We start from the raw sequence: 23805 nt of genomic DNA on the forward strand, positions 1-23805 counted from the left end.
TCAAATGGACTTCAAAAACTTATGTTTCCATTTAGAGTACTACATGCTAATTTTTTAATGTGATCTATTCCTAAGGATAAGAGAAAAGAGATAAGTAACATTATACTAAACCTAAGATATTTGATAGTACTCCTGGTTTTTGCTTTAACATTGTTGACATGATATAATTTAATAGGCAATTTATTTACATGGTGCAATATTAAAAAGGCAGAAAAGAATATACAGTGTAAAGTGCACGCTCTCTTTTTTCTTCCCACCTCACACAACCCAGTTAGGTTCCCCTTGGCATCAAGCAAATGCTATAATCATTTATTGGTTAGACTTCCAGAGATATTCTATGCCTATTCAAACATATTCGTAAATTGGCTAGTTTAACATAAATGGTCATTTATCATACATACTTATTTACAACTTGCTCTTTGCACTCTGTTTGGAGATCATTCCATATCAGTATAGAGAGCTATTGCCTCTCTTTTCTTAATGTCCAGGTAGTACTTTATTATATGGAATAATATAATTTATTTAACCAGCCCCTATTAATTAAGTCCTTAGATTGGATTCTCCAGAAGCAGATCACAGGATAGGAATTCTTGCACAAGTGATATCTTGAGAAGTGCTTTCGAAAGAAACCTATAGAGAAGCCGGAGAGAAACAGACATGGCAGGGGCAGAAGCTAAGGAAAATGTGGTCCTAGTCAAGTCTAATCTCAGCCTGATCCCATGGGGGGCGGGGGAGGCCTCTGGAACATGATGGCACCAGAAAAGGGTGCTGAGCTTTTGTCCCACCATGTACATTAGACATTGGTTTGGGGCTCCATCCAGGGGTAACCTCCCAGCCATTTCCAAATGAGGAGGGTCCTTATGAGTTTAGGACAACTTTCCAGAGAAAGGTGCAGCTGTAAGCCTTTAACAGCCAACACTTAGAGTGGCTGGAGATGAATATTCTGGGTCAGAAGAGGGGATCTAGGTAGAGCACCTCAATCAACCAATTAGGTCCTTTCCAACTTTGCAAGTACAGGCAATGCTGACATCCTGTGGACACATGCCTTTGCATCTGTGCCAGGACCACTGAAATGGGATAACTGGGTCAAAAGCTGTAATCATTGAACATCCTGGGAGTCATTGCCAAATTGCTCTCCAGTTTACCCTCCTACCCAAAATATATGAGAGTTTCCATCTTCTCTTACTTTTGTTGATAATATATAGGAAAAAAATTAAATATAGATCAAGTACAAAATGAACATTAAGATAGATTTACAACAAATCATGTTAATAATTACACTAAATATAATAATCTAAGTCCCCCAATTAAAAGTCAGAGGTTGTCTCATTATTTTTAAAAAGGGGAAAAAGATCCAGTTCTGTGCTATTCATCCCCCTCAAACCTCTCTAGTTTAAATATAAAAACACAGGTTAAAAGTAAAATGATAAAAATGTGGAATTTGAAAACACTAATCTAAAGAAATCTGAAATGGCTAATTTATATCAGAAAAAGTAGACTTTAGAGCAAAGATATTATTAGAGAAAAAAGGTATAAATAAGGATAAAGGGGTGAATTCAACAAAGAACATAACAATATTAAATGTATAAACACCAAATAATAGAGCTGCAAAATACGTAAATCCAAAGCTTATAGAAAGAAAGGAGAAATAGACAAATCCAAGTTGTATTGGTGATTTCAATACTCCCCTCTTACTAGTTGATAGAATAACTAAACAAAATCAATAAAGATATAGACTAACTGAACACACTATCAATCACCTTGGCCTAAATGACATTTACAGAACATACTACCCAATAGTGGCTACAGATCGAATACATATTTGTGTCCTCCCCCAAATACATTCATTGAAGTCCTAACCATCAAGTGATGGTAGTAGGTGGTGGGTCTTTGGGGAGGTGACTGGGTCATGAGGGCAGAGCCCTCATGAATGAATGAGATTAGTAACGTTATAAAAGAGGCCTGAGAAAGCTCCCTGCCCCTTCCACCAGGTGAGGACACTGCAAGTAGTGGGAAGTCTACAGCCTGGAAGAGGGCCTGCACCAGAACCGTACGTGCCAGCACCCTGACCTTGGACTTCCAAACCCCAGAACTGTGAGAAATAAATTTCTGTTGTTTATCAGCCACCCAACCTGTGGTTACAATACCCTGAATGGATTAAGATACATATTCTTTAGAAATGCACGTGAATCATTCACCAGGATGCAACGTTCCAGTCCATAAAACATGTCTCAATAAAGTTGAGGACTAAAATCTGACCATCATTGGATGAAATTAGAAATCAATATTAGAAGAATATATATAAAAGTCCTCAAATGTTTGGAAATTAAACAACACTTTTCTAAATAACCTATGAGTCAAAAAGTAATCATAATGGAAATTAGGAAACATTTTAAACTGAATGAAAATGAAAACACAACATATCAAAATTAGTGAGAGGTAGCTAAAACAGTGATTAGAGGGAATTTATAGTACAGAATTTTAGAGAAGATAAGTTTAAAATCAATGTTCTAAGCTTCTACCTTAAGGGACTAGAAAAAAATTAATTAAACCTAAAGTAAGCAAAAGAAAGAATAATAAAGATAAAATCAGAAATCAGTGAAATAAAAAGACAGAAAAACAATAAAGCAAATCAGTAAATCTGATTAAACTGATCAGAAAAAATATTAGATACAAACCACCAATCTATAATAATAAAAGCATAATATGTTAATTAGATCAGACGTCCTTCCAGACGAAGATGAGGCCCAGATGCCAGAGGGAAGCTGGTGCCGGCAGCCGGGGGCAGAAAGGCCTACTCTTGCATGTGTTTCATGCACTGGGCCTCTAGTATTAGTAATGAAAGGGAAATTTTCTCAGAGGTCCTATGAACATTAGAATAATGATGGACTATTAGGAAAACTTTATGGGAATAAATTTGACAAGTTAAAATGAAATGAAAACATTTTTAAAAGGCACAAACAGCAAAGCTTACTCAGGAAAACAGTAAGTAACCTGTATAGCCCTGTAGCTATGAAATAATTTGAATTCATAATTAAAATATCCCCACAAAGAAAATACCTGGTTTCTCTAGGTAATTTCTACTAAATATTTAGAGAAATATAATGCTGATTCTACATGAATCTTCCAGAAAATAGAAAAAAAGGGAGACCTTCAACCTCATTTTATGAGGCCAGCATTCCTCTGTTAACAAAACAATCCTAAGGCATTGTTTTAAAAAGGAAACTACAGACCCATATTCCTCCAGACACATGCATATAAAACCCCTTTAAAAATGTTTAGCAAATCAAATAAACTAATATAGAGAAAGAAAAATACATCATGACCAAGTGGGATTCGCCCCAGAAAGGCAACATTTAATATGTTTAGTTAATTAACGTAATTCCTCATATTAACATAGTCTAAAAGGGAAAACGATGTGATAATCCTAATAAAGTCATTTGACAAAATTCAATATCTGTTCATTAAAATAACTTTCAGTAAACTGAAGGCGGAAGGAAACTCTAGAGTTAAATAAATGGCATCTATGAAACGCCTCCACCCGTATCATACCTAATGGCGAAGGACTGAATGCGTCCTCCTAAAATCAGGAACAAGGCCAGGGTGTCTGCTCTCACCACTGCCATTATTAGTTTATTGGAAGTTCAGCAATAATGCAAAGTAAAGAAGTAAAGGCCAGCGACAGGAACGATGAATTAAAACTGTCTTGTAGCCCTGGCAAGCGTTGCTCAGTGGTTAGAGTGTCGGACCACCCACCTAAAGGGTCGCAGGTTCAATTTCCAGTCAGGTTCATGTACCTGGATTGGAGGTTTAGGTTCGATCCCCAGCCCCAGTCAGGGGCTGTATGGGAGGCAACCAATGGATGTGTCTCTCTCATCTCTCTCTCTCTCTCTCTCTCTCTCTCTCTCTCTCTCTCTCTCTCTCTCTCTCTCATCTCTCTTTTTCTCTCTCTGCCTGTCTCCCCTTCCTCCTTTCCTTCCACTCTCTCTAAAATTCAATGGGGAAAAAAAACATCCTTGGGTAAATATTAACACCCAAAAAGACAACCATAAAACTGTCTTTTTAAAAAGATGCCATGATGGTTACATAGAAAACCCTATGGAATTTTTTTAAAACCCCATTAGAATTAAAAATGAGTTTGGTAACATCTCAAGATGCAAGGTCATAATGGTATATCTGTATAGTACCACCTATATACACTACATATACACAATTGGGAAGTGAAATTTAAAATATCATTTTAAAACTATAAATGGTGATTTTGGGGGGTCTTGTATTTTCTTTATGGAATTTATTGGAGTGACACTGGTTAACAAAACTATACAGGTTTCAGGTGCATAATTCTACAACACATCACCTGTACACTATATTGTGTTCACCACCCCAAGTCAAGTCTCTGTCCATCACCACTTATCCCCCTTTTACCCTCCTCTACCTCCCCTGGAAATCACTGTACTGTCGTCTGTGTCCATGAGTTCTTTCTCTTCTTTCCCCTTTTTCACACAATCCCTCCACCACCACCACCCTGACAGTTGTCAGCCTACTCTTTATCTATGAGTCTGTCCTTATTTTGATTGCTAGTTAATTTTGTTCATTAGATCCCACATATGAGTGAAATCATGTGGTACATATCTTTCTCTGACTGACTTATTTCACTTAGCATAATATTCTCCGTCCCATCCATGCTGTCACAAAAGGGTAAAAATTCCTTCTTTTTTATGGCTGCATAGTATTCCATTGCATAAATCTACTGCAGCCTTTTTAGCCACTCATCTGCTGATAGACACTTGGGCTGCTCTCAAATCTTGACTATTGTAAATAGCTCTGCAATGAACACTGGGGGTGCATATATTCTTTCAAACTAGTGTTTTGGGTTTCTTCAGATAAATTCCCAGAAATGGAATCACTAGGTCATAAGGAAGTTAGTTACATTTTTAACTTTTTGAGGTAACTCCATACTACTTTCCACACTGGCTGCACAAATCTGCATTCCCACCAACAGTGCACGAGGGTTCCCTTTTCTCCACATCCTCGCTAACGCTTGTTGTTCGTTGATTTATTGACGATAGCCATTCAGACAGATGTGAGGTGATATCTCGTTGTAGTTTAAAATGGTGATTTTTGGACAAGTTAGTTCATATGCTAACAGCCATTGAATTATACACTGTAAAAGGGTAAATTTATGTGAATTATAATCTCAATTTTTAAAACCTATGAAATACTTAGAGATAAATTTTAACAAATATATGCAAAACCTGCATGCTAAAAAAAAGTATTACTTAAAAATAAAAAGTAATACAATTTAAAATATACAAGGTAAATGGAGATCTATATCATCTTTAAGGATTCTAAGAGGCAATATTGTTAAGATATTAATTTTCCCCTGGAAATACCATTTTTTTTTTAGATGGGTAAGACTTGGATATAAGTTAGAACAAAAGGCTTATTGCAAATGTGAAGATTTCTACCAACATCTGTAAGAGTTTTATGGGGGGGGGGGAGACTAAATTTATTCCCCTTAGTTCAAAAAGTCTGACTGTAAATCAAAGGATGGATATGACAGGATGAGGAAGCTCAACTCAGACACAAGACTGGTCCAGAGGCCAGCACTGTCTGCAGAGAGCAGGAGTGGCACGACTCCGGAGCCTGCATGCCTAGAGCTCTTTCAAGCAGAAATCGAAGACCACAATTTGGAATGCTGGAGAGAAAATTTCTAAATTTGGCGGGAGATTAGGCTGGGTCCTTTCTAAGTAAGGTTCCTTCCATCTCTCAACATCCAAGAGGCTACGCTGTAAATAAACATAGTTAAATTATTCAAGGAGGGAAGAAAATTAAAGAAGACATAAATTTTTCTACTCCACTATCCAACCAGGTACTGACACAATCTCAATTTCCCTCACTGTTTCGGCTTTTGCCCTGAACAATTTTAGTTAGCTGCAGAATATACGAAGCAGTGTGTGAGTGTGTGTGTGAGTGTGTGTGCGTGTGTGTGTGTGTGCAAATTCAAAGTAATGCAAGTTTTATGCATCTCAGAGATCTAAGTGCTTTGGAGGAGAACATTTGTATATTTTACATTGTGGTTATGTTTTAATCTCCTGTGATTTTATGCCAACAGCAAATTCTTCCACTACCCCTTCAACTTCCCCCCTTTTCCACTCCTTTCAAGATTTTCCAGGGCCCTCTTGTAGGTATTTAAAAGCCATTTTTATAGCTTTTGTCCTGAAACCTACACATTCATCCTTCATTCTGAGGAGTGGTCAATATGCCCATGCTGAACTCGGGAGAAAGCACAGATCGGCAGAACTGCTGTTGCAAAGCATATAACATATAAAACTAAGACCTTGTTTTATCTCACAGTTGCATAGGACATGATCATAACTGTAACCAGTCCCATGTGTGCTGGGTGCACACAAAGGAAAAAAGCCTTTGTAATTTACACACTTGTAAGTTATGTTTATTGAGAAAATATGTATTTAGTTACACATTTAATTAAGTTTAATTCCTACATTTAGTAATGTTCAGTAACTACAGTTAGTAACATTTAACCCCAGATCTCTATGTTCCCTATGTTAATTTTATCTTTGAATTCAATTGAGAAGGAGCTCTAAAAGTATATATCAATACAATTGCAATTGTATGTCGATTATAAATTGGGAACTTCATGCATTAGTCTTGTTTATGCAGTATTCAGCTCTAATGCCTAAAGGAAAAATAGACCATTTCAAAATTATGAATAGTTTTAAAGCCAACTGGATTTTTTGATATTGAGAGACATAAATTTAGAGCAGAGATCAGATGGGCCTTTGGAGAAATATGCGAGAGAACGAGAATTTCAAACCTCCATTTTCAGCTAGCATCCAGAAAAGAAACAGACTTATTCTTCTAACTTCATAATTATCAAGATACAATTTACCTGTAGCTGATTTCTTTCTAGATCTCTTGCCAAAATATTACAGATGTTTAAAGTATAGATTTCTAGATCGTGAACTGAAGATATTGTCTTGGACACAAGCCAATGCAGGATGAGGTGCTGGTGAGCAGTGGCTGGTGTGGAGAACAGCGTCACAAGGATGAGAAGGACCATCTGATGACCACTGACCCTCCTCCCTCATGGGGAAGGCTACTGGGCACAGGGTTAGCCTTGATGGGTTAAGAAAACAGAAAGACATTTCCCCTTCCTGATGCTTCCGTCCACCAGAAGCAGCTCTGTCTCCATGACACTCCTGGCCTCAGTCCTCCTCTCACTCCCTCTTACCCTGGGAGTCACTCAGCTGAGTAGTGAGTTTGGTGGCAGGAATGTGACCTGCATAATCCTGCCTCTTCCTCTCAGAAGAGAGCCAGACCCTGGGAGCCTGCCACTTGCTCAGCGGCTCCAGAATCAGGCTCTGTCCCCACGGCAGGACCCATGCAGCCTGAGACCAAAAGGCTAAATCCACCCCAAGCAGCAATGTAGCTGTCACATGGGAGTCACACGCTAAGCTATGGACTTCATCACAGCCTTTACTAGTAGACACAAAGGTGATTTTGGGGGGGTTTTCATTTACTGATTCTTTTGCCTTGTTTCTTAATTTGTTTAAAACTCAAGCAAGCAAGAGGTATGCTGTTTACTGTGCTCTCTTAGAGAGACATAGATCACCCCTGCCTCATGTTATGACTTCAACAAGACTTTGAGGAAGGTATTATTTCTGTCCACTTTACAGATGAAAAATAAACAATCAGAAGGATTAAGGGACCTAGAGTCAAGCACTGAACTGATTTAATGCTTTTTATCATCACGGCTAGTGAGAAGGTGATTCTGCAGACCTATGTCCACCCTGAGGATGGACCCCCTGCTGACTGATGGTGGGGAGGTGTGGGAGACAGACAGGGTCTTTCAGAGATGGGTGGCAAGCGAAGTCTCAAACTCACAGAACCGATGATTACAGAAGAGTACATTGGGCACCACAAAGGCTACAACGGGATTTGTCTCTCCTTTGAGAGTTTCAACCTTTTGTTCTCTTCCCTGCAGTGCCTAATTTCTTGGCAGCCCGATGAACTGGACCATTATGCACTTTTTAGAAGTAAGCATTTATTTGCCTTTCATTCAATCCATAAATATGTATTAGCATCTACTTTGGTTCCTCTTGGAGGTTCTGAGGGAGAATCTGCTCCATGCCCCTCCCCTGGTTTCTGGGGGGTGCTGGCAGGCCTTGGCATGCCCCTTGTTCCTTGACTTGTACCTGCGTAACTTGCATCTCCAACTCTGTCTCCACATGGCTTTCTCCCCTATGTCTCAACTCTCCCTCTGCCTTTCCAAATCCAGGATGATCCCATCTTGAGACCCTTGACTTCATTACATCTGCAGAGACCCTTTTTCCAAGTAAGGCCCCTTATTCACAGGTTCTGGGCGTTAAGACATGGGTGTACTTTTTAGAGGGACACCATTCAACCTATTAGAGCAGTGGTTCTCAACCTTCCTAATGCCGCGACCCTTCAATACAGTTCCTCATGTTGTGGTGACCCCCCAACCATAAAATTATTTTCATTGCTACTTCATAACTGTAATTTTGCTACTGTTGTGAATCGTAATGTAAATATCTGATATGCAGGATGTATTTTCATTGTTACAAATTGAACATAATTAAAGCATAGTGGTTAATCACAAAAACAATATGTAATTATATGTGTGTTTTCCAATGGTCTTAGGCGACCCCTGTGAAAGGGTCGTTCGACCCCCAAAGGGGTCGCGACCCACAGGTTGAGAACCGCTGTATTAGAGGAAGTTCAGCAATACAGTCAAGAAGTGGGAGCCGGGAAGTATGCTTCACCAAGGACAGGGCTTCTCCATTTTGTGCAAAACACACAATGGATGGGTCAGAAGGCCCCTGGAACTTGGCAGAGAAAAATGTCCTCATGCACCAGAAGGTAATCCTAACAAATAAAAAGATCAAGTGTCCCAAAAACTACCTACATGTGGGAGCAGCCGGTCAGGGTGGGGGCGGGGTGGGAGTCGGGGGGTTAGGTGCATGACCTGGGTCCGAGCTGAGGTCCACTGCTGCAGAGTCCAGGGCCTCAGGCAAGTCCTTTCTCTCTCCTGCGCCTGGGTCTTCATTGATTAAGTCAGGCAATTGGACCAGAGCACTTTTAAGCCCCTTCTACTCAGATACTCCATGATTCTACACAAAGGCCACAGATTTACTCAAACAGGTGGTTATATGAAAACATATTTCCAGCAGAAGATGCGCCCATTTCGTTATCTACTGAACTGTGTACAAAGCAATATTTTTCCTACAGTGAGCAAAGCAACATGGTCCAGAAACATCAGAACAGCACATGTTTTGAGAAATGGTTCCATTTGTGCCATTCTGAGAGCGAACACTCTGGTCATTAGAGTTTACAAATCATGTTCTGAGCGACATTAAACTGCCAGCCCTCATTATCAACCAGGGTGCTTCTCGTTAGGATAAATAGAGGCATGGCACGATGGCAGCTCCCTAATTGCTCTGACTAGTCTAAGGGAATCGAGTTGGATCCAATTACAATGTTATTCATTCTCTGAAATTTTTGATTTGGGAAAACTACTATGAATGGCCACGACAATGCTTAACCAGAGGCCGGCGGCAGGGCAGGGCCTCAGAGGTGCACAGTTGGGATGGGAACAGGTGGCCCTGAGATGCTTCTGCTCCTGTCAGAAATCAGTCACCTGAGTGTGTTGGAGCAACACCTCCCCTGGGGATGAGGAGAGGAGTGCTGATCAAACTTAATCGGAAAAACAAGATTCATCAGGGTGTTCTGTGAGGCTCCTACAAAATCACGGTCATCTGGCGGCAGTGACTTGGAATGAGACATAGTGTTGGTACAGCACTGGAAGGCAGCAGTGGCACTTTTTAACTACCTATCTGATAAGTCTGAAACACTTAGCTCTGCAATTCAAATCTTCACCCGCCTTTTCATTCTTCCCCCTTCTCTTGTTCCCCTGCCTTTTCTCCTGAAACTTTCATTCCTCTGAAAAATCCGCCATTTCCAGAAAGAAGAAACAACGACAACAAAACCACTCCATCCTGCCTGGTGCTTGTGGTCATGCCGATCCCTTCGTCTACTTGGTTGACCTTGTCTCATGATAAACACATACATATCTTTCCACCCTCCTGGATTATAACCTATCTGCAGGCAGGAGCTGCTCACTTTTTCATCTCTATACTCCCGGGCCATTGTGTTCAGTGTAATGCTGGCCAGGATTTACCACACGTAAACTCTCAACATTTGAATTACATTGTTAAATGTGGGCAATGTATATTGTGAGTTGTTAATGACTTTATATCTCGACACACAATCAATACTCAATAAATAGGAACTACTAAATAGGATTCTGCCAGAAATTAGTGAGAGCTCTCTTTTTCTTATCTAATAGGGTAATACAAAGCGAAGCAGATGTTATTTTGAAGATGTCTGACTTAATCCCAGGTATTATTATATTGCTTTTTTTTTTCACTTAACAAACATTTACTGGGCTCCTGTGTCATAGGATAGCTAATGTGCCCCCAAAGAGTTCATAGTCCATTAGAGGAAAAAGACAGGTAAATGGATGAATGCAAAGCAATGTTTTTATTAGTTTCTCCAACAGATATTTATTAAAAGATAACAGTGCACAAAAAGTTGTGCTAACCACTAAACTAAAGCACATTTATTGCTCGTGGCTTGAAACATGATTAACATTCATATAGTAGTGCATTGACAAAGAAAGCTTTCCATTTTTCTAATACTTAGCTTTTCTATTCTCATTATTGTCTAAATCTAGGGTTATATCTCGGATATAACCTGGGATAGTATTTAGGGGAGTCATGAACTAGAATAGAAAAAAAATACATATTTATTTTCACTAATTCTAACTAAAATTTACCCTTTCTTTTGATTATGAATGTAGGTAACAAACTGCAGTAGAATTAGCAGTACCTGTGACTGTGTCACCAATAGAAATCACAGGTATTTTCATGTTATATTATAACTGTTGTGGAAATGTCAAAATCACTATTACACTCAGTACAACTTTAAAATTTGCTGACTTGCCCTAACTGGTTTGGCTCAGTGGATAGAGCGTCGGCCTGCAGACTGAAAGGTCCCAGGTTCGATTCCGGTCAAGGGCATGTACCTTGGTTGCAGGCACATCCCCAGTAGGGAGTGTGCAGGAGGCAGCTGGTCGATGTTTCTCTCTCATCGATGTTTCTAACTCTCTATCCCTCTCCCTTCCTCTCTGTAAAAGATCAATAAAATATATTTTTAAAAAATTTGCTGACTATCTGATCTGCTGCTAGACTTGACATTTAATGCATGAACAAAAAGCACATGCCTTACTATATCACAAATTTGTTATAAAATAATTGAATGACTATATTTCAGTATAATTGTTTTAAAATGTTGTAATCCTATACATTTTATATAATTCTTTTAAGGAATAAAAGAGTTTACAGACTCTTGATCTATGCCCTGATAGTAGTTATTCCTACCACATGTTTGAGATCTTTCTCTGAGGCAATGTCCAAAACCAGGGCTGAGCTGTGGGCCCAACTGCACATGGACCATCTGCCTGCTGTGGAGCAGCACTGAGAGCATGTGTCTGAGCACTCCCACGCGACTATCCTGCTCTGATCACCTGAGAGAGAAGGTGGGCCCACCTACACGTGAGCCTGGGCCTGCCTGTGTGTGCGCCTTGGCTTCCTTAACAGAGAATGGAGTGTAAACATAATCTGCCCCACTTGAATCAAAACCAAACCAAATACAGATTGCAGGCAGGAAGAAATTGACTCAACAGATCCAGGTGTAGCCAGAAGCACCTGGGCATCTTGATGGACCATAAGACAAATATGAGTCATTGATGAGCACTGGTTAGCTCCCAGAATAAATGTCAATAAAACAAAATAACATGAGCACACACGAGTTAAAGAAAAGCTCTCTCTTCTTGAATGAATCCTGAGACAGGATTATTATTCCACCTTAATTCAGAATGATTGAGGTGATTTTACCCAGTCACGCAGAGTACAGTGAAGCATTCTGCAAACAATGAGAGGATTCAATTTGCATTATAGGACTTCCATATCCAGTTACAATATTTTTTTTTTACAAAGAGCATCTCCTTGCCTAAGAGTAATGAAACACTCAAACAGCCAACCGAAGAAGTTTCTTTACCCTCAAAGGGGAAGAGGGGAATGTGGGTCCAATTGTAGTGGAACACACTTATCACCCCTGAGCTCACACACCTGGAGACCACGCTAAGCCAGATGACGTTTGAGCTTTAGAATTGTTTTTGTTCCTTTTTTATTGAATTTATTAGGGCGACCTTGGTTAATAAAATTATATAGGTTTCAGGTGTACAATTCTATAATACATCATCTGTATATTGTATTATGTGTTCACCACCCCAGGTCAAGTCTCCTTCCAACACCGTTTGTCCCTTCTATATCCTCTTCTACCTCCCACCACCCCCCTTTCCCTTGGTAATCACCATACTGTTGTCTGTGTCAATGAATTTTTGTTAACTTAATCCCTTCGCCTTTTTCACCCAGCCAGGGCTTTAGAATTGTATGCTTTGGGGTTGCTCCGCATCTCCCAGTGGCGTGTGAAAAGCCAACTATAATTAGTCTAGAACTAGATCATACTCAAGTGGCACTTGAAGCCCAGAAGTTCATTTACTTTCCAAAGAGCATATAAATCAGTTTCCAAAGGCAAAATTTGATGCCAGGGATCCAAAGTACACATGGGTTCCTTTCCCAAGAGAGAAGTAACTTCTACCCAGTGAAGCACGAGTTCTATATCCATGAAACAGAAGAGAATAGGTCATCTGGCTGCTTAAAGAACCAGATCTAAGCTCTTCAGGTCACTTCTTGTTCTGCACATTGATGTTCCCATTGCCATACCCCACTGGTCTCTACGTGTAATATCTTTGCTCTTCTCACTTCTGAATCAGCTGTCTTTGAATATATCTTCCCTCTAATTTGATATAGCTACAACATGAAACCATTTTCACTTAAGTTAGTGCTGCCCACCGGAAGCCCTCCACAGCCACAGCTTGGCAATAAGCGCACTGGAATATGCCTGGGAAGAGCACCAATGGAAAGCTAAAATAGTCCCAGACACATAGAGGTCCGGTCCCCACAACCCCCTCCGGTAACAGAGGCGCAACACTTGGAGGATCTTTTGGGAGGAGCCGTGAAGTTTTCTAAAATGACACTCCAGGTGAGGAGGGGCTTCTGTAATCAGATCCACCGAGGCAGATCGAAGCTCTAAACGTGAATCTGCCTTTGCCATATTGCACTTCTCAGAGTTCTCATCTCAAAAAGCTTTACATGATGAATCTTACACTTAGATAAAAATATTTGAGAGCAAATGTTATTGCTCATGAAAAAATGTATTGATTCCCAGCCACCTATGAATTAGCATCCATTATATTTATCAAGCCAAACCATCAGCAGGATAATTAAATTTTAAATTTTGGCTTACCTCTAGCCAGAAAGAAAAGGCACTATAACATTTGGGCCAACAATAATTTCCTCTTCCCAGAACTTTAATTTCCTCTGTCTATACCTGTCTTTTCTGGACACTACTAGGAAGGCCCACAGATTATCTCTCTTAGATAAGTACGTGCCTCAAGAAGTGGCATCTATTTCAAAGTTTTAATGATTATAAATGAAACCCAACCTTATCAGTTCCTCGCACCAAATGTTTTGCTTTTATATTGAGTAGAAAACCTGGTAAACAATGAGGGAGAGATGATTTTTTTCTGAAATGAAATGTGGATTATGTTTATTTCAGAGGTTTTAAGGGGAACACAAATTAAGAGTGAACCCCAAGACAGGTGCTATTTGAGGACCTATGAAAGCAGTCAGAATCTTTTAAGCATTTAGTACCATTAAATGCCCCTTGCTAATATTCTTTCTATAAAAGATGATGCACATAGTTGTTTTGTCATCCACCTTCAGTGAGGGGCATTGCAAGGAAATCCCAATGAGACCTGATTGTGCATTTATTCTGGGAATGTAGAGCAGCCATGAGAGAAATTTCTCTTAAGTCTTGATACTAAGAAAAGCTATTTTCTCTTTAATAACTAGTTTGGTTTTTGTCACTTAGGCATTTGAATAACCAATTATTTTTTCTCGTGTTCTAGAATCTAGACACTGGTCAACTTAGGGCCAAATTGCAGCCCACCTTTAGCAACTGAACGAAGTGACATGCATTTGACGGAATAATCCTGCTCAGCTTTATATTCCCAAACCTAATTTTCCTTTGGTCTTGGTTTTATCATCCTTTTTTTAAAAAAAAAATCCCAATTACATTATTAAAATAAATAATAAGTACCTATGATTTAAATAATCTCAAAGCCTTTTTAGAATAAAATAGTTTCTACTAGGTTGCTCTGTTAATGTTATTAATATTAATGATTGCAAGCTATAGTAAGGAGGCTTGAGGTAGAAGAGACCTCCACTTTAAAATGTAGGACAGAACAAACCCCATAGAATTCTATGGCCAAGTCAACCATTATGTTAAAGCCCTCAATGATCCCTATAGCAACATGGTTTCTAAAATGGGTCCTGTGAACCACTGAGTAGGTGGTTTGCCAATAAATTTACCTGTTCCTCTCTAGGTCCATCCACTGGGAACTATTATATATTATAATGTGGGAAATGGCATTATAATGTTATAAATGGCAATGTAGGAAACCCCAGTCTCTGTCCCCTCCACAAAGATCAATAATTAGACAGCTTTCCATGAACCAAACAGCTCTGGGGGAGTTCAGGAGTCTCTATGGAAGATACTTCGGTAACACAGTGGAACAAAAATGACCCCACAAAACTGGAAGAAAGAACAGCTTCATTTGCCTGCACCATCCCATCCCCCAGGCTGGCAATGCCCAAACCAAGAAAGAACTCCGCATCTAGAAAGGGTCCCCCTCATCGAGAAAGACAGAGTGGTGTGAATGACTCACTTTCCCAGCCTTTCAGGGCACTACATGAAGGACTCACTTGAGTTTCACTCTACCCAGAGTCCAGCAAAAATATAAATGTAGGGAGAGAAAGACAGGAACAAGGAAGAAAAGTAGAGGTTACCACTACCACACAGTGGGAGTCACCACACTTCCCAGTGACCTGCTCTGCAGATGACCCCAGCAGCTTTGCCACTAAAGAAACCAAAAAGCACCAAGGACCCCTGCAGATTTCACTGGTTTTCATCTACAGGTTTTTTCGTTCACAGACGCCAGATGTCTGAGTCCTTCCCGCCGCCTCTCTCGCCTTGTCCCCCACCCGACCTGAGCCCAGGCTCTGCCTGGCAACCGGCCCCAGCCTCTGTGATTGTGCAAGTGCAAGAAACTTACTAATCTCCTGAAGCAGGCAAATGTGGGCAGTGGGTGATAAGGGCCAAAGCTTTTCTATCCACGTGGTGATTTTAGTCTTAGGAGTCCTTTTATCAGTCCCAAGGTAAGGATGAATGGAAGGAAAGAGAATGTATCCAAATAAGACACAGATATACATATCTGAAGGGTGGCATTTTAGAGGGAGGCCTTAAAAAGTAGAGATTTTCAATAAAGAGCCTAAAAATGCCTGGAATGTATGTGGTAATAACCAAGAGCGCTAGGTTGACTAAAGCTTGGCAGACTAAAGGAGCCCATAGATGATAGATAGATAGATAGATAGATAGATAGATAGATAGATAGATAGATAGATGATAGATAGATAGATAGATAGATAGATAGATAGATAGATATAGATAGATAGATAGATAGATAGATAGATAGATAGATAGATAGATAGATAGATAGATAGATAGATAGATAGATAGATAGATAGATAGATAGATAATATATAGATGAAAGATAGATAGATAGGTAGATAGATAGATAGATAGATAGATAGGCCCATTCAGAAAGCACAGAAGATAAATCTACTGTCCATGTACAATGGAGGTGCTACAGGGATCGAGAAGAAAGAGAATAGTGGAAGACAACCACAACACTGGAGTTCCAGGTGAATCATGGGACTATAAGTGCTTTGGACTAAATGTTTGTATCCCCCTCCCAAAAAAAAAAAATTTTCTATGTTGAAGCCCTAATCTCCACTGTGATGGTATTCGGAGGTGAAGACTTTGGGAGGTAATTTGTTTTAGATAAAGTCATGGGTGTGGAGGATGCATGATGGGTTTAGTGCCCTAAAAAGATGAGGAGACCAGAGTTTTTTGGTTTTTTTGTTCTCTCTCTCTCTCTCCCTCCCTCCCTCCCTCCCTCCCTCCTATATAAGGATACAGAGAAAGCCCTCACCAGACACCAAATCTGCTGACACCTTGATCTTGGTCTTCCCAATCTCCAGAACTGTGAGAGAGAAAAATATAGGGTGTCCTCAACACAGGAAAAATTATCCTAAAGTGCTGGGGATAATTTTTATGGGGATACATAAAAGATAAAGTTTACAGTACAAAACTGGCAACAGTCGATGAATTGAGGGTCACAAACACCAAACAAAATGGTTCTTGATGTTTGGGATTCCATTGCTTCATGTGATCAGCAGTGCCTGGACCAGCATGGTTATCAGTTTGACAACAGGCATTGACAAAAAAATTATTCATTTCTGTAGATTCTTTTAAATTTTTAAAATTAACTGTATGTTTATAAACATAGACTTTATAGTCATTCAAAGTGTGTATACATTTGGGGGGGGGGTCAAATTGTATTTGTTGTTTAAAGCAAAAAAAAAAAGTAGAGATTTTCATACACACACAGACACAGAATCTTTGTTTTTCCAGGGCATGATACCCCTGATCTTCCTGCACCAAGGCCATATGCACACCTCCTTGATTTAATAACATGATTCTAATTTCAAGACCTGGAGTGAAACTAACAGGAGGGTACACTATACAGCTGCCACGGGATGGGCAAAGACACACTGAGAGCCCGTAAGAGCTATGTTTTAATTCACACCAATGTAATTAGGTTTGGAGAGCCATCATTTTATTAAGCAATCTAAGAATCTATAACTAAACCTTGTTCTGTGCCATTTAATTCTAAATATGTATTGTCCTTATAATATTTAGTTCTCATAACAAGAAAAGCATGTGGGATATAATTCTCATCTCACATAAATAAAAAACACAATCTGATAACACATTTAAAATATCCTTTATGAAATAGGTCACTCTTCCCTGGCTTTCAATAGCGAGAATGTCTAAGTCTATGAATCTTGTTTAGAAATTGTAATACGGCCAGCTTCTTGATCCTAACATATCACATTCATATTCGCACGAGTGTCATATTATAGAATCATAACTTGACATTTACACCAAGATATTACTGATTTGCAGATGTCTGAGGCAACAGATAATTAGATTCACTAGCTATTTTCTTAAATATCAAGAAACTGGCCAAAGACAAATAGTTTTAGATTTTAAATTATTTATAACCATATAAATTTTAAATTCCTATTTTAAAAGATAGCATTACAAGTATTTACCTTGTAAATACTTTTTTCACAGCTGTCCAGCCTGCCTTGATTTTGAAATAAAACTAAAACTAAAAGACTTGGAAATGCCAAGTTATGCCAACTGAAATAAAGAGCCAGGTTTGCTCTGTAGCTTAGCCTGTTGTACATACAGATTGCTGAACATCAGTTCATTGGAGCAATGCCCTACAGGGAGGGTTGTTTGTGGGGGAGGAAGTGCAAAAGGATGACACCTTGCATTATAAACAGCCCTGCACTGTGTCTTCTCGCTGTGAACATCGCTATCATGGTGTGGCCTGCAGGCCAGCAGCTGCAGCAGCAGCGTCCTCTCCTAGGAGGCTGATGAGAATGTAGACTCTCCAACCCCACCCCAGACCTACAGAATCAGGATCTGCCTTCTCACACTGTACCCAGGTGACTGTGTGCAAGGTACAGTAGTGTGGGTCTCTGAGGAAATGAGGCCTTATTGTTGGTGTCGTTATTAACTTTAAATGCTGGGCACCACCCTTTCAGAAGATCAGAAGGTAAGGAGAGCAGTGGAAGGATGGAGTGCTTCCACAGTTTCTGGACCAACTTCATTAGTGCTTCCTGAATGGCTCATAGCTACACGTTTGCAGATCGTAATGCTTTTCAAGAGTTAGAGGCTGTTGATGTGATTTGAACAGAGATGGCAAACAAATCAAATATCTAATTTGGCAGTGCCCCCCACAGATCTTCAGATGTTTTTGTTTGTTCCGTTGTGCTTCCCATTCTGTTTGTTCTTGTTCTTTGTTTTGTCTTGCTCTGTTACTGATCCCGTTTTGCACTGTCCTCTGAAACACTGAGTTCCTGATTCCTCAAGGGGGCAGGCATTCGCCATGATACTGTAGCGTGAATGATCTTGGAGGTAGCCTTAGCCATAGTGCAAACAAAAACTTTGGAAGACTGTCTGTTATTCAAACTAGCTTTAACATTGGAATTGACTTAGCTATGTTTTTTAGAAAGTGACTTAAGCCGTTATAGAATGACTAATCTGGACATTAAAAACAAAGTGTTCTTATTTTAAATTAATCTCAGGGGCTAAGAAAGGCTTGTACTTTGAACTCATCTAGAATCTCTGAACTCCTAAGATTCATACAGTCCTTTGTCCCTTCCTATGTGCTTCAGACAGTATCCCATCAAACCTTCCCCTAGCCCTGGCCGGTTTGGCTCAGTGGATAGAGCATCGGACTGTGGACTGAAGGGTCCTGGGTTTGATTCCAGTCAAGGGCACATGCCTGGGTTGTGGGCTCGATCCCCAGTTGGGGGCTTGCAGGAGGTAGCTAATCAATGATTCTCATCATTGATGTTTCTATCTCTCTCTCCCTCTTCTTTCCTCTCTGAAATCAATAAAAATAAAAACCTTCTCCTAGTATTACACAGTGTACATTAGTATAATATTTTGGCCAATTATGTTCTTTCCTCATTAGATTATGGCCTCTGGGGAGACAGGAACTATGTTGTACTCACATTTGTATCAGAGGTACCTAGAACAGTGCCTAGTACATAGTAGGTGCCTAATAAGTATGAGCTATGAATGAATGAATGAACATAATTGCAAAATAGAGGCATTGAAAGCAGGATAAGCAGTTTAAATAGCTTCCTTTCCAACTATAAAATACTATGTAAAAACAGAGTATAGTATCATTTATTCAGAACTTACAAAATACACCTTTTGATTAGACTCAATGTTGTGCTTTTGTACTATCTGCAGGGAATGGGACAGGTGGGGGAAAGAAGATGGAACAGATTTTAATGACTTGGTATCAATTCAGGAAGCATTCATTTATATACTCCTGATAGGTTAAGCTATTACTTAGGGCTAAATAGTAGATCAAATTTTATAAAGATCTATTCATGAAATAGAATTTTTATTATTAACGTTCCTTCCTATAATGAAAAGAAAGGACGTTTCATTCATTAAATAAAATTCTAATTAGGCCTCCCTGTAACTGAGATTGGTCTTCCTTCTGAGGAGTCAAGTTTGGGGCATTTTTGACTCTAAGTTATAAGACAAATGACTTTCCCATGGGAAGCCAATGAACACATTGGTAGCTTGTGGATTCTGAGCTTCTTCTTCAGTTTAGGAGGAAGCTCATGACAACCCTCAATACCTGTTTCCTATTTTGGACCCGGAGCTCCAATGACTGCAATATGTAGACAAACAAAAATTACCAGGTTCCCTTCCAGTAATGCAAAGTGTGTTTTTATAAGACTTGCAACACTTCCATGCTCTGCACACTCTGTGAGTTGGGACCCAGCTGGAAACAGATGGCATGCTCTAACTGGGTAACTGAGGCAAGCTCAGTAAAGGGATTGCTTTACAATGGCCTGGGCATCGTTAAGGAAAACTAGCAGGGCTGGTGAAGCACCGGGAGCTAACCACGCGGGAGGCCTACCAGTGCCACACCTGGTCCAGAAGGAGCAAAGGAGGAGTGGTGACCAGAACCAAGAGAGAATCCGGGCTCTAGCTGGAGGACAGGCTGCAGGCAGGGCTGCAGCCTTTAGAAGAGAGAAGCACCCCTGCCATCCGCTGCCCTGCAGGAAGGGAGACCATGAGTGAACATGCTGACCCCACTCTCCTTCCACCCGTGGGTCTCCTGCAGGTGCCTCCCAATGATCCAACCCAACAGAAAGCTCAAGGGCAAGACAGCCTTGCTGATACAGTGCCTAGGGCTCAGCCTTCTAAGGCACAGAGCAGTGGGAGGAGGGTAGAGAGTAGATTTGAAGGGGAGACAGAGAATATCCACTCTATGCACCCTTCCCAAAATTCTTCTACTGCTAAGTATTAATCATCTCTATTCATGAACTATTTTGCTATATACATTCCTAAGAATTGATTTAAAAAGATATATATATAAAATTACCTTTTACATATATATAGCCATATATATATATATATATATGACTATATATATCAAATAACATTGGGTAGTTTCTATTATTATTTTCATAGGAACACAAGATTCGCTGCTTAATTCATTCAAATGTATGGTAAAGGTAAGTTTTCTCCATATCACCCTGAAATAAACATAAAGAATGAAAAATTGGAAAGAAAATTTTATCTACTATGAAACTAGCAAAGAGCCAAGATTCTCAAGTCACAGACTATAAGAATTATCTGAGTAAAAACTTTATTAAATCAAGGGACAACCCTAAAAGGTGATATGTTCCTCTACAGAGCTCAGCTGGTTTTTAAATTTCTCTGTATGTAAGGAGAGAGTTCAGAAAGGCCCAGTGTTGGAATGGTGAGAAGTGGCATGAGCAAGTCACGGAGATGTCGGGAACATCTGGGGGAGGGGGGCTGGTTCCCCACCAGAGTGGTACAGAAAGTGACAATGATGGAGATACTGTGTGTGAACCCACTAACATTATCCGTGAAAGCCTGAAACATAAAAAGTTAACACAGAGGACCAGTCTAGAGGCAAGAGCTGTAGGAAAACAATTACCTTTGTAGATAATTTGCCCCTCCTCTTCGCTTGTATGTGCTAAACAGAATCAACTACACAGTGATAGATAAGTACCAAATATCTGTCCATCCCCTCCCCCCCAACACACACGAGTAAGCTGTGTGATTGACTCACTCACTGCTTACCCTTTGCTGAATGAAATCAATCTCTCTAGGCCTCATTCCTGGAAACAGGATTAATAATACTAATAACTATTTGGTGCCATTTTTGTGAAGATGAAAGGAGTTGATCATTGTAAGGGATCATTATATGAGAAAAGAAGATACTGCGAATTATTATGAGGTGAAATATCTAAGGCCACTGCCTTCCCAAATACTGCCTCTATCCCTCCCACTTATTTATTTATTTATTATTTATTTATTATTTATTTATTTATTTATTTATTGGCAAATAGCAGGTACGGCTAGAATTGCCTCCATTTAGGAATGAGTAACAAGTACGAAGCTGTCAACAAGTATAGTTTCTATACGTGTAATTGTTATTTTAAAAGAGGAAAGGCAGAGGCAGATGAGCCATTCTGCTGGGTAACTAAGTCGGTTTGAGTGTATTCCTGATACACCAAGGTTGTGGGTTCAATCCCCAGTCAGGGCACATACAAGAAGCAACCAATGAATGCATACGTGGAACAACAAATTGATCTCTCTCTCTCTCTCTCAATAAAAATAAAGAAATAACACAAGAAATAGATAAAATTTTCAGAGAAAGTCTTCTCCACATGTTTAAAGAAATTCTAGAACGCATGAAACTTTAAAAAAATAAATGCAAAGTGAGCTGCAGAGTCAGAAAATAAATTGAAAATGATTAATAAAACCATCACTGAAGTGAAGGCTATATTGGAATGAGTATGAAATAAACGAATATTTCATTTTTTTAAAAAAAAAAAAAGTTAATTTCCTAGAAGATAGACTTGAAAAAGGTAACAAAAACTCACAGGAAAATGAAAGCAATTGAAAATAGTTATGGAGGGAGATAAATTATACATTAGAGTATTAATGAGAGATGACGAAGATTAATGTTACTGTCCTGACAAACAACCAGGGTACCCTTTAACCTCACACCGTGGGATGACTGGCCCTACATCGAATCTCTAATAAAGCCTCTATTCTATGTCAGTGGTTCTCAACCTTCCTAATGCTGCGACCCTTTAATACAGTTCTTCATTTTATGGTGACCCCCAACCATAAAATTATTTTCATTGCTACTTCATAACTGTAATTTTGCTACTGTTATGAATCGCAATATAAATATCTGATATGCAGGATGTATTTTCATTGTTACAAATTGAACATAATTAAAGCATAGCGATTAATCACAAAAACAATATGTAATTATACATGTGTTTTCCGATGGTCTTAGGTGACCCCTGTGAAAGGATCGTTCTACCCCCCCCAAAGGGGTTGCGACCCACAGGTTAAGAACCACTGCTCTATGTCTAAGGAAATGACAGTGAGCAATGAAAATAGGGTGTACCCCAGGCAGGTTGTCCCATTTCAGCTCTGTATACCCAAGCCTGCTGTGTCTTCTGGTTGATTCTCCACATTTGCAATGGTATCTTGAGAACTGTTACTCTCAGTTACTATATTTCTTTATAAATTGTCTAGGGAGGAAAAATAGCTCGGTGACCCCACAAAATGTCAACGGAGAATGCTGGAGGCCACAGTGATAATAATGGACAACAGATAATATTTATAGATAATGCATGGTATTTATTGAGCTCACTTTCTGGCAGATGCTGTCCTAAGGCCCTTATAATGATCAACTCCTTTCATCTTCACAAAAATGGCACCAAATAGTTATTAGTATTATTAATCCTGTTGCCAGTAATGAGGCCTAGAGAGATCAGTTTCATTCAGCAAAGTGTAAAAAGACTCCAGCCCAGCAAACTGACTCCAGAGCCTTAATCATCAGCTCCTAAAATTTGTGTATACCTCACAATTTACAAAGCCCTTTAGAAGAAATACAAATAGTATTGGATCCTCTCAACAACGCTTAAAAGTGAGGAAGAAACATCTTCGTCTCCGTTGTATAAAAAGGGAAACTGAGGCTCAGAAACATTACATTTCTGGTGCAGGACATCAACAGCACGAGTAGCTGCCAGGGCAGGGGCTGAAATCTACCACACCTCGCTCCCCAAGTGCCCCACGTGCTCCCACTCCTGCCTTAGCAGCCCCGTTGGTCAGGATTAAATTGCATCTGCACAATCAGATACGCAGAGGGAAGGGAGAAAAGCTGCATCCAGGGTGTATTGCGTTTGGCATGAGAGTCCTGACACTGAAAACAGGACATTATCTCCGGGCTGAAATATGATTTCATCTGGCCTCGGGGTCAGGAAGTATCCGTGGGAAGAACAGGAGGAGGAGAAGCTGACCAAGTGAGCAGTATGTAGCAGCTGACTCCAAAAATGCCCCTTTCTGGGAGCCTAGCGCCGGTCAGAGCGGCCGCTGCGGCAGCAACTGGGGAGAGGGAACCAACAAGCAACTGCGGGATGTGAAGATCGAGGAGAGGAACCCGGTCCGAAACCACCGCTCAGGCCATTTATTGTGTCCTTTCTGGTTAACGCCCCTCTTGCCTTCCTGCCTTCTCTTCTCCACCCCTTCCATGAGGCGCCCACGGTGTCATTCAACCCCTGGCCGCCGTTCCTATGTTTCTGTCTTCTTTCTCAATAACCCCAGGAAGAAATCAGTTATTTTGGGGGAGGAGGGCGCCTATGGTTTCTAGTAGCCGGGGCACTGCAGCTCTGGCGCACATCACCCACTCACTCATCATCCTTCCATTACACGCTTCACACCCAACCAATTTGCTTCCGATCCGCAGTGACCCCCCACGCCTCCTCCCTTTAAAAAACAAAAAAACAAAAAACT

The 23805-nt window shown here is 40.0% G+C and overlaps 1 protein-coding gene across 1 annotated transcript in view; it reads right to left on the reverse strand.

The window, feature by feature from the left end:
• PALM2AKAP2 (PALM2 and AKAP2 fusion) overlaps nucleotides 1-23805 on the reverse strand; it is a 377089-nt gene that overhangs the window by 352888 nt on the left and 396 nt on the right. The window lies entirely within an intron of this gene.

This window comes from Myotis myotis, unplaced genomic scaffold, assembly GCF_014108235.1.
Source record: "Myotis myotis isolate mMyoMyo1 unplaced genomic scaffold, mMyoMyo1.p scaffold_m19_p_12, whole genome shotgun sequence".
Lineage (NCBI taxonomy): Eukaryota > Metazoa > Chordata > Mammalia > Chiroptera > Vespertilionidae > Myotis > Myotis myotis.